Consider the following 21,603-nt stretch of genomic DNA (forward strand, 5'->3'; position numbering starts at 1 on the left):
GGGAGCTAAATTGGTAAAGAACAGGTCTTCCCCCACTCTTATAATCACACACAACAACGGACCTATTCACACAGTAAATCTAGTGCTCAGATCCCTTCCAATCCATTGTAATCTCTAGACAAAATCTGTTGGATCAGTGGTTAGCCTAATACCGTCTGTACTGGTGGGATCTTGATCACCATTTAAATATTAAAAATTCCTGTTTCGTTAATTCTGTTGAATTCTCCCACTGTCAAACCCATCCCCTCACGTAGTAAGACCAAGCTCATGTGAGCAAAAAGTAGTGTAGGAATAAAAAGTGCGAAAGGGGGTTGGTGGTGCCTCATGGAAGTAACACAATGGGAGTGAGCAGGAAGGTACTCATCTGCATCCTCAGGTTCTCTCACCACCAACCCCCTTTCGCACTTTTTATTCCTACACTACTTTTTGCTCACTTGAGCTAGGTCTTACTACACAAGGGGATGGCTTTGTCAGTGGGAGACTTCAACTTAATTAACGCAACATGGATTTTTAATATTTAAATGGTGATCCAGATCCCACCAGTCAGACCTCCCAGAATATTGCGGCATGGATTAGCAAATTTAGCGGCACAAATCTGGAAATTTAACGGCACAAATATGGAAATTTAGCAGCATTTTTACGGCACATTATTTTACTTATAATCATTCATTTTCAGCCTGAAATCAATGGAAACTGTTTTAGCAGAGTATCCCACTTTGCAATAGACATGGTTAAAGTATCTGCAGCCCTACAAAAGCATAGCTCCAGTCCTAACCTCATGGGAGGGAGCTGCATTTCTCCCTGGGATGTTCTAGCGCCCATGTATGCATCCCTGCCGGGGGAACCGCTGTCTCCCAGATCTGTGAGGCAGGACACCTGTTCCTCAGGCACCCTAGGGTGCAGGATAGTAGTGGCTGATCCAAATAAGTGAGACAGACTGCATAAGGAAGTCACCTCCTGCTTACCTGGTCCAGTCCTCATAGGTCGACTTGAGCCTACACCTAACACCCTAGTACTATTTCTTGTGCATAATACACAAAGGCATCTTAACCCCTTCGCTGCGGCGGCTATTCCGCCGCAGCGCTAAGGGGGTGGGGCACCCGCGCGGCGGCTCCATACTAGTGACGGAACCGCTCCGTCACGGCTCGCGGGCGAGCTGTGCTTGTGACGGAACGGTTCCGTCACGAACCCGCCCGCCCATTAAAGCGTCAGCGCAGGCGCGAAATCAGCGCCGCGCAGGCGCGGTGAGCGGGCCGTGACGGAACCGTTCCGTCACAAGCACAGCTCGCCCGTGGCTTGTGACGGAGCGGTTCCGTCACAAGCATGGGAGGGGTTAAAACCAAAGAGGATGTTGTCAGTGTGAAGCAGAACACCAAATTGCATTTAATTATAGTGTCTTGACTGTTTAGAAAGAATTGAAATCGACCCATTTACTGCATGAGAGGCAGTGCAAGAAATTGATATACAGGTGATATGGTCGACGTTCCACAGGCACAGTTGTTTGAGCTGTTTCTTATTTATTTTGTTTCAGCAGCTTACATATTACACAGGAAACATGTACCCCTCTTTAGGATCCCAAGACTGAAGGTAAGATGGGTCCAGGTTTTCAAATTCCGAGCTGTGTCACCTCAGGATCAGTCAAATGATGTCAGTAGATTTGCAACCCAACTAAAAAAATGGATGGTTATGTTCGGGCCATTACTTCTTAATAACTGGATAGCAATGGGTATTAATTATTATTAGCTCTTATATTTTATTGCAAAAGAGAAACAGCAATATGCAAATCTGTCTTGGCCATGTCCCAAACAAGAATACTGTCACAAACACGGGAACACAAGCAACCTTATAAATTCCTGCTGGATAATAAGTGTATCCTGAAGCATTTCCATTCAATATTATTTCAATTTAATGCAGAGACAGAATCACTATTCCTGTCCGAATTGTGGGTTATTATAGGTAATCTGTTCTTTTTCACAAATACTCCCATTAATGTGTATATTATGTGGGTTTAATTAGTAAATGTTGCTTACTGAAATCTCGTTCATAGTAACCATGTTTACACAAGTTCTATAGATTCGGAACCTCTCCCTCCATGCAAATTACTATAACAATATAGATGTTTCTTTTTGGCCATAGCACTAAAACACCATCAAAGAGTCTGGCTGCGGCCAAGAATGGCTTTCCAGCGTCACCCATGGTAACCTGCTCATTGCAAGAATCGGTGTCATCCACATAAGTCGAATAACAGTGTGAAGCAGCCTATGACACTCAGGAGAGCACCTTCTGGTAGGAAGGAGCTCCGCTCAATGTGTTTGTACCATGCAATTGGCAGTTCACATGTAGCATTCAGCATTACACATTTTTACCTCAAGCGAGTCAAGCTTTGTGAAATAATGCCTCACGCATATAATGGGCTTCATTATACCAGACATCATTTCAATTTCATTAGTGAAATGTACCTGTGAATGTTTATTTTTTGAACTGGTACGGATTGTATTCCTGGAGCATGTTGGGGGATTGTGCCTCACAGATGGGAAACCCCTTCAGAGAAAAGCACCACAGGGAAAAAACTGACTGCAAAACAACATACTTTGGGACTCATTAGGATGACGGGCGGACTTTGTCGGAATTCGAGACCGCCCACCATTAGGGCGGGGGTCCCATGGGGGTTATTAGGATGTGCCTGCCACAGTGGCGGGCACATCCTGCATTTATAGCATTGTGGCGGTCGGTGCTCTCCGCACCGCCCGCCACAATGCTATAAATGCATTATGCAAATGAAGGGGGGTACCATAGGTACCCTCCCCCGTGTGCAGCCCCCACCTCTCCTTCACACTGTGGGCCCGGCCCCCAGAGAGAAGACTGCATGCCTTTCCATTGCGGCATCGCGCCGCGGAAAGGCATCTACACAAGCCCATCATAATATGGCTGGCGGTGTCTATTAGACACCGCCACCATATTAAACCTTTTCCGCCCTGGTCGCATGGCGACCGGGGTGGAAAAGCGTTGGATGGTCTTTCTGTCCGCCGCAGTCCCCGCCGCCATCCTAATATGGCGGGGGGAATTTAGGTGCGGATGGCAGGCGGATTGCCCCCACCAGGCTGGCGGTGGCTACCGCCAGCCTGGCAGGGGCAATCCGCCCAATATGAATTCAAAAACCTAGGCCATCCACAATAAGTGACCATACATGTTGAGACCAATGGAGAAGAAGAATTGCCAAAAGATAACGTGTGTATTAAAAAATTATAAATTTAATTAAACATAGATAAAAATCATATAGAGACTCAAACTAATAAGTCAAACTATATGATACAGTAAAACAGTTACATATATATTACTGGAGCAAAAACATCAAATACATTCATTAAAAAACAAATACATCTTTAAAAACAGTGTAGACCCTGACTGATTTTAACAATATTATACAAAGACGACAGTTGCATTTATTAGAAAGTTATACAAAGGACTCGACGCGCGTTTCGGCAGTAGGAGAACTGCCTTCCTCAGGAGTCTTTGGTGGAACTCTGTAGAGAATTTTATAAAGAAAGGATGTTATACATAACAGTGCATATATATTCTTGTACATTTTCACACTTATCTGATTATATATCCCTTTGCATATTTACAAACAACATAATCCATGACAACTCTTTATCTAGCCAAGGTCCAGACATACTGATTAGTCACTTAATTTCCTTTACTAGACTGATGCAAGTTACAACTTTAGTGCAGTACTTCAGCTAAAACTGAAAAGGCCAACAACATAAGTTGGCTACATTAGGGATATAGGTAATTGTCATAAATAAATTTCACATACACTTTCGCAATGATGGTTTCAATTCACAGATTCTTTACATATTGTTAGCATAAACTAGATATAGGGTTCATACATGTAAATTCACTTACATTGATGATGTTATATCATATAGAGCTCATGGCAAAGTAATCGGTGATAACTTCCTTTTGATTCTTGCAGATAGAGCCAACCAGTACAAAAAGCCAGATGGTAAAAATGGTACCTGGTTATAAATGAAAATTATGATGGAATAAGCTACATATTTAAAAAAATTGTGGAGAACGCTTTGCTCACAATAGGTTAAAAAAGGCCAGTTACTTAATGTCACCGAATGTGGTCTTGTATAGAAGGGAATGGAGTGTCTATGTTAGATGATTGTATATACCATTCTGTTGGGCACTTAAATACAGCCAATCTCGTATCTGGATACATAGTTGCCGGTAGATCAAACCGTTTTAGCATATATAAAGAAGGCAGGGGGATTTTTTCGCCCATAGTGATATTGTCAGAGAACCCATCACTCTAAGGGTAATATCATAAGTTAGTCGATGGATGGGTTAACTGTCAGATAGAGAAACAGTTACCTATTAATGTTACCGCATAGAAGTACTGGCTTACAATGCCTTCATGTTGGTGTTCAAATGGATGGAAAGAATAACTGTGGGCAAATACAAAAAAAGATATAAATAGATCATAGATCGTTTCTATTACATGTCTGTTTTTCAAAGAAAAAACATAGTGATGCAGTTCATGAGGCTTAAAGTACTTAGTTGGTTTAACATAAGAAAGTCCTGGAAGTTACCTCCAAAATCGTTTTGTGTAGATATTTCAATAGGGGTTCATAGAGAAGACCGGATGTAATGCCGATTAAAAGATGCCCCAAGCATTGGATAAACTGGAAGATAAAAAAAGGGGGGGTGGAGGGGACACAACGAGCATTAGGAGTGACCAATACCAGCTCTGTATGTGCCACGGTTTACAAAACACTCAATAGTTTGAAAATTAAGGATGGAATTTCGCATGTATGTAGACCTGTTAATATTCTTTAGGACCACATGAATATAATCAATAGTTACCTCCTAAATGCGTAGCTTAGTGCCGGCAGCAAGGTGGTGCTGTTCCGCTTTTAAAACACCGATCGGGATGTGAAAGGTTGCGGAAACGCTCGGTTCCGTGAACGAGTCGTTTCTATGGTGAAAGATTGAAAATTCAGGGAAAACTGGTTAAATAAATAACTGAGGGGGAAGCCCTATATAGCGATTCCTAAGGATCTCGCTACCACAAACGGATACTTTTCTTACCTAGTTTTGGTTGTAGTTTCACGGACTGCAGGATGGTGCAGTTCCGGACGGCCAAACAGCGGGGCAGCTTCGTCGGGTTTAGAAAAATGAGCGTCTTGCCGATGACAGCTCTATTATAGTAGAAATTCCGCGCCAAAATAGAGTTTTTTTTAAAAACTTTGAACAGAGGTGTAATTGAAAGAGTTGGCGGACAGCTTGTCAAAGGGTTCTCGAGTGTTAGATACCCTTTCAAAAATGGCGTTTGAATAAACGAGAAAAGTTAAAGAACAGAGCCCGATTTGACTCTTAAATGATAGCAGAGAGACGACAACGTCTCAATCAAATCTTATATTTTAGAGACACCGTAATATAATCACGGTAGTTAATCTATTTTTGATGCTATATCATATGTGATGCTATTAAAAAGATTTAGCCATGGTCAGGGTGTTTTCGAAATTACAGATATTACAGAAACAACACACAGAATATTGTGAGCTATTTAGTGGGGTATATCTTATATATGTGGGCAAATCTATAGAGGAATGGGTGCTGATTCATAGTACAAAACAAGGAGCCCGTTCCAAGATGGCGCTGGTTATAGCATTTTGTTCCTATGCACTTAAGATAGAGACAGGTTGTGTGGTTGTACGAATAGAGTATAGCTGTATAATGGGATATGGTAAAATAAGTGGCAAGAGTGTGTATGTTTATCCGAGGTGGGTAAAGGGGGGGGGGGGGGGAGGGGGTAGGAAAGGGGGGGAGGGAGGGAGTAGGAAGGGGGGGGGTTCCTCAGAGCTGGTATTGGTCACTCCTAATGCTCGTTGTGTCCCCTCCACCCCCCCTTTTTAGGTTTCGGCTACCGTCCCACTGCTTAAGCAGTGGGTGGGCGGAGCCGAAATCTTTTGTTGGTAGTATGAGGGCCTGAACACGCCCTCTTCTCCATTGGCTGGCCTCGTAAATGCTGGCCAGCCATTGGAGGAGAGGAGCGTCACTGAGTTCAGGGCCCGCCTCGACGCGATTCGGGGGCGTTTCCGTGTCTTTTTTTAAGTCACGCCCTCTCCTCTTCCCATTGGCTGGAATTTTACCTTCCAGCCAATGGGAAGGGGAGAGGGCGAAAACACGCCCACAATTGTGTCTGTTGTGCATTCTTTATCCTCCGCCCTCCCTCCCGTTGTCCGTGCCTTTGCCGTTGTGGGGCAGAATCGAGTGCTTGTTATTTATTGGCAGCCCTTGGCGCTGCTATCACCATAGCCGCACAGCCGGTGTGCAGGAATCATCAGCCGTGAGTTTCCTCGCCGTTTGCAAGGACCGGGCACGCCCCTCCGTGATGTCAAGGGTGTCCCCATGATGATATCACGAAAGGGGCAGGTCCGGACCCTGCAACCACTGAGAGGAAGCTCACAGCGGCCATGAGGCTGCCATCAAGCACACGTGGGGCACAAGGAAGAACCGCCAAGATCCCCAGGGTGAGTGCTTGTTTTAAAGAAGTAGTTGCAGCTGTTGCTATGACACACAACGGCACTCTGGCAGTTCAGTGCCTCGCTGTATTTACACATGATAACAAGCAGGCTGTGCATGCTGGAAAAGTGCAAGCAGACACAAACGTTTTCTTGTTTTTCCTACTGTCTGGTTGTAGGGCGACTGGACTTGCAAAACCTATTTCGCCTCGCTGTAGCGCCTTTCCAATAAAACGCCTCTATTTCTAAAATCCTTGTACCTTGCAGTAGCGTTCCTGCAGTGTAGCGCGAACACCTAGATGGGTTGGCATAGCGCTGATTTACCGTTACTCTACTACGTCTGTTGCATGACTGGAACTCCACCATCTCACCCTGTTGCTGTTCAGATCTGCAGTATAGCACGTATGGTTTATCGTAGGTACTCCACGCCTACAATACATCAGCTTGTGAACTTTCCTATATAACTATATCGTTCGCCCACCGACTCTACATCTGCAGTATATCCATGAGGTTGCGGTGGGGCCTCGGGAGAACGTGCGTCCCACCCCCTCCCGCAGTGTTTGCATTAATCAGATTGCAGCGAGGTCTGGTGTCGCTGCACCTGCTGCTCCATTGATAGCCACGCCTCTACCCCCTCCACCATTTGGATTGTGTCAGCTGTTGCGGTTGCCTGTGCTCCATCTGAGTACAGCTAGTGGCGGGGGGAGGGGGTATTTCGTGATAGCAGCACCCCCAGCCAGGGTACAAGGTCTCAGGCATGCGAAGGTTGGAGCGAGCCCCTGAAAAGCTCCACGCTGGTACTGTGCGCCGGTATGCAAGATTGTATTCCAAGCAATGGCCGTGCATGTTCCGTCAAGCCTGACCAGTGACAAGACCATTGCACACTACATGCTCTCTGTGGTTAGCCGCCGGCATAGACGTTGTGTGCCCTGTAATCAAGCGCTTCAGTGCCCCCACAACTCTACAATACTGGAACTGTGAAAATTGAATGATCGGAAAGTAAATTAGGCGATCAGTTTGAAACGGTTCTATGCGCATTTGAGAGGGTGGTGTCAAGAAAATATTCTTGCTTCTTGCTTATTATGTGTATTTAAGAAAAATGAAGTGAACATATTTCGGTATTGTTTTAGTTTTCGGCGGAAACTCACTTCATAGCAAATACATTTAAATGAAGATGAGTGCAAAACGCAATGCAAAGACTGAAAATACCTCATACGACCACTGGTCTTTCCGGTGGAAATAATGGTTACTGACCGTTTTGTTAGCAATTATGGTTTAAAAAAATTTAAATATGTCACTTTGTTTACACTGTTTAGTTGAAATGAGTAAGAGTTCCCTATTTCAAGATGGCAACCATGCTTCTGTAACACCTCCACACGCCAGTTTCTAAGGGACTACGCAGTAACTAAGATAACAGGCCCGTGTTGACATTAGTGATCCCTTGGGAGAGCAGATCGGTGGCTTAAGGAGCACTCCCTCATCTCCCCCTGTGCCCCCTCAACTGCAGAATCATGGCAGTATCTTTAGTGTCCTTGTCCCTTGGCTGGGCCCAGTCCGATGAGTTCCTCCGAGTCCTGGCACCCTTGTTACCACTCTCTGTGGATCCTCAGCCCTTCCCCGCCTCCTGGATGCAGAGAGAAAGCTGCAGCTGCCCAAGCTGCGGGAGGAGCTCCGAAGAGGAAGAAAGCGACAGGGAGAGCCAGGACAGCGAGCAGGAACTCTCCATGGAGAAGGTACATGTGAGTAGCACCTCTGGGGGCATATTATGCTTATAAATGTGCTGTTTACATTAATAATGTTAATAATGCTAGTATTCGTACGATCATAATCAAAACATTATTGTCATATCATATTACTGACCGAATTGTTATTCTCCTTGTCGATATCAATAATATCGGGTCAAGTTTGCGCTAGACAGATCTGGGTGGAAAATTCTGAAGTAACACATGCTCTGTGTGAATATTCCATACATAGGATACCAATACACTGCACATACATAAAGACAGGATACGTTGAGCTCAGCGTGGCTCTCCATGCTACCCCTCCCCCATCCGCCCTACAGGGCTCCTGCTCCGTCACCCTTGCCCCACTTTAGTCTTATTGTATTCCTCCCTCGGCGGCCGACTGCTGCTTGATTCAGCTCTCCCAGCCGCCCGGTCCTGCCCTCCAACCTTCCGGGGCTCAGCCACCTGCCCCTCGCCCCCCAGTTGGCCTGCTGTTCTCGGCCCCCACGCCCCGTACCGACAAACATGAAGTGTGTGTGAATATGTTTTTTGCTCTTGACTGTTAACATTTCAACTCTTATTGACACAAAATCCTTTGATCTCCATCACAGGGCATGTATTACAGGTCTGGTCTGCAAGACAGATCCGGGTGGAAAATTCTGAAGTAACACATGCTCTGTGTGAATATTCCATACATAGGATACCAATACACTACACATACATAAAGACAGGAAACGTTGAGCTGTCGATTAAAGTACGCAATTATATTTGTTGCACTCTGCTCAAACATGGTGGGGCAATCCATTTCCAACGGAGCATGAAGTTGTTAGCTACCGCGCTGCACCGTCAGTACTGTTAATTAATTATTGTAGATAAGTATGTTGTATGTGGCTCTATGTGTGTGTGTGGCTCTGTGTGTGGATCTGTGTGTATGGCTCTGTGTGTGTGTATGTGTGTGTGTGTGTGTGTGTGTGTGCGCAAATGCAATAGGTCTTGAATTTGCGAGAGATTAAGCTATTGGCATTGTAAATGACAATGCCATTTATTTATCTGTTTTCAAAACCAACACATAAATAAAAATGTTGTCATTTACAATGCCAATAGCTCTAACTTTTGCAAAGGCGAAACCGTTGCATTGTAAATGCTTGTTTTATCTTCCAGTTTATCCAATGCTTGAGGCATCTTTTAATCGGCATTACATCCGGTCTTCTCTATGAACCCCTATTGAAATATCTACACAAAACGATTTTGGAGGTAACTTCCAGGACTTTCTTATGTTAAACCAACTAAGTACTTTAAGCCTCATGAACTGCATCACTATGTTTTTTCTTTGAAAAACAGACATGTAATAGAAACGATCTATGATCTATTTATATCTTTTTTTGTATTTGCCCACAGTTATTCTTTCCATCCATTTGAACACCAACATGAAGGCATTGTAAGCCAGTACTTCTATGCGGTAACATTAATAGGTAACTGTTTCTCTATCTGACAGTTAACCCATCCATCGACTAACTTATGATATTACCCTTAGAGTGATGGGTTCTCTGACAATATCACTATGGGCGAAAAAATCCCCCTGCCTTCTTTATATATGCTAAAACGGTTTGATCTACCGGCAACTATGTATCCAGATACGAGATTGGCTGTATTTAAGTGCCCAACAGAATGGTGTATACAATCATCTAACATAGACACTCCATTCCCTTCTATACAAGACCACATTCGGTGACATTAAGTAACTGGCCTTTTTTAACCTATTGTGAGCAAAGCGTTCTCCACAATTTTTTTAAATATGTAGCTTATTTCATCATAATTTTCATTTATAACCAGGTACCATTTTTACCATCTGGCTTTTTGTACTGGTTGGCTCTATCTGCAAGAATCAAAAGGAAGTTATCACAGATTACTTTGCCATGAGCTCTATATGATATAACATCATCAATGTAAGTGAATTTACATGTATGAACCCTATATCTAGTTTATGCTAACAATATGTAAAGAATCCGTGAATTGAAACCATCATTGCGAAAGTGTATGTGACATTTATTTATGACAATTACCTATATCCCTAATGTAGCCAACTTATGTTGTTGGCCTTTTCAGTTTTAGCTGAAGTACTGCACTAAAGTTGTAACTTGCATCAGTCTAGTAAAGGAAACTAAGTGACTAATCAGTATGTCTGGACCTTGGCTAGATAAAGAGTTGTCATGGATTATGTAGTTTGTAAATATGCAAAGGGATATATAATCAGATAAGTGTGAAAATGTACAAGAATATATATGCACTGTTATGTATAACATCCTTTCTTTATAAAATTCTCTACAGAGTTCCACCAAAGACTCCTGAGGAAGGCAGTTCTCCTACTGCCGAAACGCGCATCGAGTCCTTTGTATAACTTTCTAAGAAATGCAACTGTCGTCTTTGTATAATATTGTTAAAATCAGTCAGGGTCTACACTGTTTTTAAAGATGTATTTGTTTTTTAATGAACGTATTTGATGTTTTTGCTCCAGTAATATATATGTAACTGTTTTACTGTATCATATAGTTTGACTTATTAGTTTGAGTCTCTATATGATTTTTATCTATGTTTAATTAAATTTATAATTTTTTAATACACACGTTATCTTTTGGCAATTCTTCTTCTCCATTGGTCTCAACATGTATGGTCACTTATTGTGGATGGCCTAGGTTTTTGAATTCATATTGGTTTATACCCTGCCCTAGGAATCTGTGTATTATCGATACCCAGGGGGTCCTTGTTTTTCTCGCCAGGGGCAATCCGCCCGCCATCCTAATGGGCCCCTTTGTTTGCCATTGATTTTGGGTGCAAAGCACTCGTAAATTCATCAAGAGATGGAAATCAGGGTTTGCTCTGCTGAAATAGCGAGCAAGGGAAACAAAATAAACGGCATGTGGTATGGGGGCAAATACTAGGGGAATCTCCCTCAAAATGGTTAATTACGGCACTAATCATGCAATTTCCCGTTTCGAAGGAATAACATGCAAAGAACATCAACGTTTATGTATGTGAAATTATCACACACAACCAGTGAAAAATGTAGAACAGTCCCACAGAACTCTCCTAAAACATGAATGCGTGCTTTGGCAATGATAGTAAAGAAGCAGAACTGATCTTCAGTAGCTCTGAGAGAGGCTCACTGCCCCTGCGTCTGGTGTGCTTGCCATACACGCCTTGCCCAGTGTATGCTGCTCTCAATGCCTTACTTCCTTTCGCCTTTGAGTCTAACTTCAGTAGTTTTCTCTTTGCTCCTGGGACCTGGCCTCTTTCAGCCTAGTGAAGGTTCCTGATGTGATTCTCTCCTCTGTGGTTAGCAGGTAAAAAAGAAGAAAAGAAATACCATTTTCCGAATTTTGCGGGCAGTTTTGTAAAAATCGCGGGCTTTTTACAAAACTGCTGATTTCGCGATTTTTTTGCATATCGCGAAATCATGAAATCCTGGAGGGTCTGACTAGTACAGACGGTATAAGTCTAACCGCTGATCCAACAGATTTTGTCTAGAGATTACAACGGATTGGAAGGGATCTGAGCACTCGATTCAACGTATGAACAGGTCCGTTGTTGTGTTTGCTCATGCCAAGCTACCAAGGGGGTGGGAAGGGGTTATTTTTGAAGTGTATCCCCCTTACCCTGTCTAGAAGCAAGGGTCCCTATTTGAACAAAGGTACCTATCTCTACCAACTAGAGATTCCCATTTCTCACACAGGGACATGCTATGTACAAGAGACCATAGTGCACAAGATTGGTTATTATGTCATGTTAGGTCATGGTATATTATGTTATGTTATTTTATGTTATATCGACTTCTTAGGAAAGAAGACTTGGAAAGGACATGAGAATGTCGTTCTCAGAGACCCCATGCCATTCCCTACGAAGATGAGGCAGTTAGGGAAGAGAAAGACGTTCATATTGAAAGATATTGAACCACATCTTCTACCAGTCTTTCCAGGCCTTCAAGGGGCAGATTACAGAGGTTACCAGCTTCTACATTGCACTAGCAGGCTTTTACGCTAGTTCAACACAAGTGCTAGTGCAGAGGGAAGGGTAGGGTGCGGCTTGGCAGAGGAAGCATTGAAAGCTCCCCCATGCTTTGGAAGAAGTTGAGACACGGGCCATGGATTGAACAAGCTGCATTTGTAGCTCAATCCCTAAGGGATTTTACTGCCTGGATTTGGCTGTGGTAAAATCAGATCTGGGGATTCCACACCTGGATTATGAGTATGGTGGAACATGGAGCCAAATAGTATTGTGTGGTGTGCTATCGCACCCTAGGACAGTTGCGGCGGCTGCAGGTAAGAACGGTGGTGGGGCGAGGGGGGCAGTTGAGAAACAATGACGAGGGAAAATAAAAGAGAAAAAAGAAAAACACTTACCTAGCGCTCACCATGTCACCGATGCGGCGAGTGCAACATAAGTGATTTCCTATTTTTTATTTTTTTCCCTGCCATCATTTGTCGACTCTCCGCTTGCCCCCCCCCCCCCCCACTCTTACCTGCAGTGGCCGTTACTACCCAGGAAAACCGTTTCACTCAACATAACTGGGCTCATATAGGACAAAGTCAGGCTTCCTCATCGACTAGTATATACAGCATGTCACACACAAATCAAATAGTTACTAAAGTAAAATACCACCTACATTTAGAATGGAGAAATTCTAAACTTATTGAAAACTCCTGAACTGCAAATGTAAAACAAGTTCTATGTAGAGTTCTATTTTGTGCAGCTGGCAAGCAAAATTATTGCATTACACCTCTGAGAGCAGTTTCTTCTGAATTTATAACAGAATTAAATATGTTCAATAGCTAATATATGCAATTAAGTCACTGCTTACCAATTAAGTGGTGCAATAAAAAAAATGCATTCGATGGTCTCTGGGTTAATTTCATGACAGTTTAATAATATTTCCTCGTGATGCAAAGAAATGACATAAATTAGAAACAGCAGATAATTGTATGTAGATATTAAGGGCTATCAAAATATAGAGCAGTGGTTGTCTCCGTGGAAACAACCAAACCAAATAGCTCAATTAAAACAATTCCTTGTCTGCATATATCGCTTAATGTATTCCAAACTCTTCATGACAGTTAATGACCACGTTGTGTTCTTGGAAATAGTCCTGTGGTTCTATGGAAATAGTCCAGAGTTGCAGTGTAAACTGGCAAGTACAAATTATTAGTTAGTTCAGTTAATATTGTCTAATTGCAGGATGAAAATGCAGATACAGAGAAGTGTGAGGTTCTGAATGAGTTCTCTGTTAGATTTGCATCCTTACTTTCATTAAAACCTGGGAGTAATTTAAAGAAATGTAATTTATTCATGAGTAGAACAGGACATTGTACTAGTGTATATAGGGTCAGTATAAGCACAAATTAATAGACTTTAATTCTACTTACATACATCAAAAAAGGAGGACGTGCCAGGCAACTCCCCCAGAACGTTCCTGTCCACAAGGAATTTAGATGGCAGCACTGTTCCACAGACTTTGACAAAGCAAGGTTATGACATACATCAATGTGCATATCGTTAAACATCTTAGCCTACTTCAAAAGGGGTTTCTCAATATCACAGATTAGATATAGCATTTGTATCTTTGTGTTGACCACATGTAAATAGAGACGTATATTGTTTACCTTCAATGACATATTTAGATGCTCATGCTAAACAACAAGTTTCTACTCATTTTTAGAATGTTAAGCCTCCGTAATGTATTAGGTACTCTGTTTTTTGTTAATGATAATTTTCATACTTAATGTATTAATTAACTATGTTCTTTACTTATTTCCAGTCTTTTGTTTACTGCTTGCTGATACTCTGTCTTTAATTGTTGGTTTATGAGTTCCCTCACATCCCCCCTTTCCCTCTCTCTCTCTGTTATCCATCTTTCCCTATGTTATATAGCATTGTAAACAGCTTTACTTATTTATATAATATTAGTTATCTATGGTTCAACATGTTGCATTTGTTATCCCTATTGTTATTTAAGTTTGTGAATTATTTTCTCAATAAAACTGACTAAACTGAAAAAGGAGGCACTATGGTAGGAAAATCAGCATACTGGCACTAGAATACAGTCTAGTTATGCAACTTTTGTACAGGAATTAAACCTTGTACATCTCAGAACATCTCAGACATTCATTTCAAGATCAGGCAGGGAGACAGGAGAGGGGAAATTGAAAGGTCCAGAAATCCTAATCTGCCATTGAAATCTTAATTTCATTTGTATCATGTTCTACTCCTTTGTTTCTTCTCCTGCAAACTCACCAAAGCACCAAGACCAGAAGCTACCATTATGTATGTCGGTAGCTCCTCTACATCACCTCAGACATGCGTTCAATTAGCTTACAATAATGTATTGCACAAGTGGAAGAATGAGACCAATAAAACACATTCATAAAATCCTCCAGTCTGCCACCCCTGAAACAACATTGGCTAGTGAATGCACCCCTCAAAGAATGAGCTTGACATTTCAGAAAATCGACTCCAGCTTGTTGCATAGTCCTTTTTTCCCACCTCACAATCATAGCTGTGGAAACCGCTTTGAAAGGTTTCAACAAAATACAGCAAAAGCTGGTGGGAACCATCTAGTCTAACTCACTCGCTGTGAGTTCCCCCCGAATGCGAGGCGCCCATTAGGGACGACAGCCGTGTCTTCCATGTCCTGCTCCATTGAACCGGTTTATTCCTCTAGCATGGTTTCCCACTACAACACTACTGAGACTTTTTGAAGCCCCTGAATATCTTCTATTTAGAGCGCTGAGGCTTTTGCTCTAGCCTATACCAGTAGAGACTGACTCCATGCTATTACCAACGGCAGCTCTGGCCTTTTCCACCTCTTAGTTATCAAGCGCTTTGCGTTTAGCCAGCCCAGGTCTAGGAAACGGGATGTTGCCCTCAGCTTTTTGCCTCAAGCATAAAGCTGCAGTATGTACTCCTCCCAAGTGTGGCCCAGATGGCGATCTGCTTTCGCCATCAGGATGTCAAAGATGATATGCCAGTAAGTGTGTAATGAAGTGCAGATCCACAAGATATTTAGTTGGTCGGCTCTGATGTGATTGCATCTGGGGCATGCCCCGTCTGTTCCCTCATAGATCCTGTAGATCCTCCCTGGGGTAAGGTAGACCCTGTGATTAATGTAGTGCTGTATAAGTTGAAAGCATGAGTTATGTGCAATATGTGCTGGGATAAGCAATAACTCCGATCATTCCTTATCCATGAATGGCCTCCCTCTGTCTGCTTCCCAATGCTGTCTGACAGGGATAATTGATATCACCGTGTCGATGCGTAGTGATTCTTCGAACCATTTGATTTGGTGTCTGCTCCTATCCCTGACATGGAGATACTGCACTGTGAGTTGTGTAGGCTGTTCTGTGTTCATGACTCCCCAGCTATCACTGAATGTTGCCAGTATTGTGTAATATTGTAAAAACTGGCCAGGTGGCACTGCATATGTCTTTGCCAAATCCTCAAATGGAGTAAGGGACCCATCTTGATATAAGTCACATAGTGTCTGCACTCTGGCCGACAGCCAGGCCATCTGCTCCTCTGCGGTTACTGAGCCTGTCTCACTAGGTGTACCCAGCAGTGGGAGGACCGGCGCATACAGGATTATCACATGTGTCAAATAGAGGCTTCTACAATATACTTTATGCACCACCTAGATCAACAGTTGTTCCGGCAGCCGTGCCCCAGCGCATTGGTGAAACACACAGAGAATGTCTTCCTCAGGCCAAGGGGGGTCTATCCCTGCTGTATCAGAGAGCTGCAGTCCTGCCAACCACTTTTTCACCCATTGTAGTTTTGATACCAGGTAGTATTGTTCCATATTATGAACAGCCAGGCCTCCCCCACTAACCGGGAGGCAAAGCTTCACCAGCGCAACCCGTCACCGGCCACAATTCCATATGAATTTCCGCAGCATCGAGTCTAGTTTCCGTAAACGGGACGGGGTTACATATACAGGCAGGTTCACAAAGTGGTACAAAAGTCTAGGGAGCACCACCATTTTTACTAATGCAATGTGGCCCACGACTGACAGCGCCAATGTATGCCAGGAAGCCATCTATAAACGTAACACAGTGATTGCCCTACCCAGATTACCCTCCAGGAGATCTATTCTAAATACAATTTCCATGATATCTGAACGTGTCAGGCTGCCAGGGCATGTGGACTTCATTGCAGATGGTCAGGCTGTTCTTGACTGAAAGGGTGCAAGCATGAATTGCTCTAGTTGACTCTCAGGCCCGAGAGATTGGTCAAAGTCTCCAGCGTACTTGTGAGTGTGGACGGGAGCACACGCACATCTTTGAGATATATCAGTATGTCATCTGTAAATCGAGATACAGAGATACTGCATGTGTGCCATCACCCAGGGTGATGTCCCAGTCCATGCCCTGTTGCCTCAACCACTACTATGTTGTCAATATATATATATATCTATCTATATATGGAAGCCCTAATCAGGCAGCAATCAAAATCCTTGTCAGGGTGATGCACAAAAGTCACTAAATTAATCCATGCGTAATGCTCTTGTAGCTTGGCACAAAAGCAGTCAGGCTTAACTTAGAGGCAATTTGCAAAGTATCTGTGCATGGCATGTAGAACAGTAAGAGCCACCAATAGACGTGGGAGGAGTAGGGTAATACCTATAGCTGCAACAGTGCCCAAAAGGTACAATATGAGGACAAAAAAGAAATTTAGCAATCATGCAATACTTAACAAATGTATTGTGTATTGTGTACATACATTAATTACAAAAGATATGGCCAATGGCAATCAAAAATAAATTATCATATTTTTTCACCTTGTTTCAAACAAATAACAATATCAATTTAAATTGAAGAATTAGGGCCAGATGTATCAAGATACCGTTTTGCGAATCCTAAATAGCGATTTTTTGCGAATCGCTATTTAGAATTCGCAAAACGGTATGTATGTACAAAATCGCAATTTTTTTGCGATTCCTTATTATTCTTTATTTGCGAATTTGCATTTTGCGAATTCGCAAATAAAGAATCATTTCCAATGCATTCCTATGGGCCAGGAGGCCCATAGGAATGATAGTGCAATAATTCTCAAATTGCGAATTCGCAATTTGCTAATCGCAATTTGAGAATTATTTCAAGGGTGCAGGGGTGTCTCAAAGACACCCTGCTGCACCCCTCAAATCTACATGTGTGTGCATGGGGCACACATACATGCCCTATGGGCATGTATGAGTGTTACATGCCACCCTTACAAATGCCAATTAGGGCATTTTTAAAAGAAATCGCAAATTACCACCAACTACAAGTTGGTGGTAAATTGCGATTTCTTAACACAAATTCGCAAACCAAAAATGTGTCATACATATCATTTAAGGAATCGCAAATTTGCGATTCCTTAAAAGCAATTGCATTTTTGGAATTCGCTAAAAATAGCGATTTGACCAAAAATGCTTGATGCATCCCAGAAACCTATTTAGGATTCGCAAACGGCCGAATTTTGCGATTCGCACCGTTTGCACTTCCTTAATAGGTTGATGCATGTGGCCGATTGTGTATTTAAAAAATAACAAATATATGAATTAATTATTAAAAAAGATTATAAAACATTGTATTTAAAATATGTGTACATATCATAAATATAATATATGTATATGTATATATATATAAATATATATATATATATATTTATATATACTTTAAAATAGACATATACAATAAATAGATTATACACATGATTAAAAAATATATAACATAATATTAATATTAGCTAATTAACAAGTTCACATAAAGTACTTTAAAGTTGATGTTTAATAATTGAAAATAACACAATATACTTTTTCTAACCAATATTCTCTTCAAAGATGTTTTTCTCACAATACTTTGGGATTTTTCCCATTACAAGAATTGCAACATGGTATTATGGTAAACAATATTTTGACACAATATTGGTGTCTCTATTATATTTTCGAACCAATACTGTGTCACCCACACCATATATCAATATACCAATATACTGCAGTTCTTTTTAAATAATGTGAGGGTAGGGAAACTCAATGTTTTATGGATTCAATGTTGTCATCACAAATAATAAAGGTCTCTGTAGATCACTTGATATTTTTTTTTGTTTTGTTAGACTGAGGATCATCCACATTTTTACCACATATTAAACACATTTCATACAACTTTTGTTCGGACTCAACTTGCACTATTGCCCATCTCCATTGTCTAGCTGCAGCAGTCTTAATAAATCTCACACTTCATGTTCTTTTGGGTAACACAGCTACATAGATATTTGCCATAAGCTGCAGATAACCATATTGTTTGCTAGCTTTCTCAGTATTGCTGGATGCTTGTAAAAAAAAATTGTTTGGACAAGACAGAGAAATAGGTTTCATGGTCCTTATCTCATCTCTCTCATAGAATTGTTGAGTCCATCCATTTTACAGCACATCAGATTTTGAATGGCCATTGTGATAGTAGATTACTTCTCAGTATACAAAATAAATTTGGATAAGCTGAATATATTTTATTGTGAGATAATGCCTCTTTTTGCTGGGTCCTCCAATTTGTTTGGGACTGATGCTGCTGGTTTTTCAATTCTGCACACAGCGACACTCGTGGCCAGTTCCCAGTCCATATGCTCTGACCCCTAAAACAAGGTCAAATTGTCTGAATCCTAATTGGCACATTTAACTTCAGAGCATATGGTACAATGAATTATCCAATGGCATAGAAATGTTAGGCGTACCTCTACGGCACTTCTACATGTGGTGCCAGTCAATAGACTTCTCATTTTTGACAGAAAATAACCCTACTTTTAAATATAAAATAAGAGACCCCTTATTAGACCTTGAAGGACAAAAGGTAGGGTACTCTGCATTTATAAATGTACATGCAAGAATGTAATGTTAGCATGTACCTACCATGACTAGCCCTAAAATGCTATTTTACCTCTAAAGGGCTCTGGCTGTCCCATGAGAAATACAACCCTGGCTGGACCACAAGCTCCCATCAGGGGCAGACACTTTCTGTCATGATCAATTTATCGCTGAATAGTGCACTGCCCGGCTACAAGATTGTGAGCACCATAAAAAAGATGGAGGTGCTGATTACGAGTTTGGTGGATCAGGAGCTGGTCTACCGCTCGCTCTTGCACCACCAAACTCGACCACCCATCAGATTGTGAGTTTCCTTGTAGTCTGGTGGGTGGTCCTTTGGTGTTCAAAAAGGCACTGCAATAGGAACGCCAAAGCAAGCTTCTACATGGAATGGGTTGTTACGTCCATGCTGTGCTGGAACTGGGCACTGATGCACACAGGGGGGTCACACAATGAGCCCCCTGCATGCATCCCCATGGTCAGAGGCATTGGGGGCCCTGCAGGGCTCCCTTAGTTTCCTCACCATTTTTTATTATTATTATTATTTATGACATTTATTGAGCGCCCGGCTACCCCCAACGGGGGTGTCCCGGCGCTGAGGACAGAGACGACGAGGAACCTAAGGTTAGCAGCTGGAGAATAGGATTATCTTCAGTTTACTTCTGAACTGTGATTCTGATTCAGTCCGGCGAAGATTTACTGGCAGGGCATTCGAGAGTCTGGAAGTAACCACCGCAAAAGCTCTACCACCTTTTCTAGCTCGATGGAATCGGGGGGGGGGGGAGACGAAGGTGATTAGATCTAAGAGCATGTGATGAATGGACTAGCTTTAACCTTTGTCTGAGATACCCAGGACCCTTCCCGTTCAAAGCCCTGAAGTTAAGTACCGGGGCTTTAAACTGGATTCAGGAGGATATTGGCAACCAATGAAGGTTCTTCAGGTGAGGGGAGATAGAATGGCGGTAAGGGACCTTGCAGATCAGCCTGGCCGCAGCATTCTGAACAATCTGCAACCGTTGTAGGAGATAGACTGGAACTCCCACGTAGAGGCTGTTGGTGTAGTCCAAGTGTGAGGTAATGAGGGCATGGACTACAGACTTCATAGAATCCATGGGCAGGTAGGGGGAGATCTTTTTTATCATGCGTTTTATGGCGTGAACACCACCTTGAGACCGCTGACAGTGAGGAAACTCGTAATATGCTTATTGGGGGCAAGGCGGCCCTGTGAAGCGTATTGCAACCTCACACCACTGCACCACCGTCAGTGATTTCGAATTCCTGGCTGTTGCCAAAATGGTCCAAATGCTGTACTTGAAATACAGCAGTCAGACATCTGGTGCGGCTGTCCCCAACTCCACCACGGGTTCTGCCGTCCGATGGACCGCTGAACTCGTAATCAGGTCCTAAGTTCTTATGTAGAAATCTTGGCCAGGCTAAGGCACATAAGGTATTTGGCTGATCCGAGGTCAGAACTATCCTCAACCAGAACACACACAACCCCTGACTGGTTTTGCCCTTATTAGTTCTCTTCAGCCAAGTAAAGCTTGGTTCCAATGGCACAGGGAGACCAGGACCCACATCTGGGTATAACCGCCACACCTAGAGCATCAATTTAAAAAACAAATAGGTGACTGTGGAATGCTTGAAGTAATCACAGGCACTGGCTAACTCTCTGGCCATATATCCAGTTGATGAGCCCATAGCAAGGTCGAAACTCATTCTGGGCTGCTTGTGTTTCAGTTCACTGGCTTGGCAGTTCAGGCTAGACTGCTCTTATTGGAGCAGGGTCAAGACTGATTTGCAAATATTTGGGTCCAAAAGGAGGTGGCAGGGTGTGCAAAATATCGATAGACAAGGATGCGGACCATAGTGATTACCAGAGGCTGACGTTTATTCAAGAATTCCATACATTACTTTTTGTATACTTTAGTATGCCACCCTAAGTGGGATGGGTATTCCCAGTGCACACTGAGTCAGTGGAACCAGGTTATGCCCAACTGACAAGCCCATAATAAGGGTGAAACCAGTCCTTGGTTGCTTGTGTTGTGGTTCAAGGAGGACCTGGCATGACAGTTCAGGCTGGACTGTTCCCATAGGAGCCAGGTCACGACTAATTTGCATAGAGCTGGGTCCCAACTGAGGTAACATGGTGTGAAAAATAATGATGGATTGGAATGTAGCCCTAGTAAATACTAGTGCCTGTGATCATTTCAAGCATTCCATCCATCATTTTTGCATACTTTAACACTATAGCTCAGCCGTGTATTATAATTAGTTATGAGGCATTGAGGAAAAAGGTACAACCCTAATTATAATACCTGGCTGAGATAAAAGAATCAAAAAGAAAGAACTAAGGGCCCGATTTACAGAATGAACTTAAGACTTAATCCTAAACTTACTACTATTTTGGTATTCACAGAATGCACTTACTCATTTCGGTATTCACAGAAGGCACTTACTC

General features: G+C 42.5%; 1 protein-coding gene across 1 annotated transcript in view; it reads right to left on the bottom strand.

The window, feature by feature from the left end:
• LOC147692934 (contactin-3-like) overlaps nt 1–21,603 on the bottom strand; it is an 830,755-nt gene that overhangs the window by 726,186 nt on the left and 82,966 nt on the right. The gene's annotated exons all lie outside the window — the stretch shown is intronic.

Source organism: Lissotriton vulgaris, chromosome 9, assembly GCF_964263255.1.
Source record: "Lissotriton vulgaris chromosome 9, aLisVul1.2, whole genome shotgun sequence".
Classification (NCBI taxonomy): domain Eukaryota; kingdom Metazoa; phylum Chordata; class Amphibia; order Caudata; family Salamandridae; genus Lissotriton; species Lissotriton vulgaris.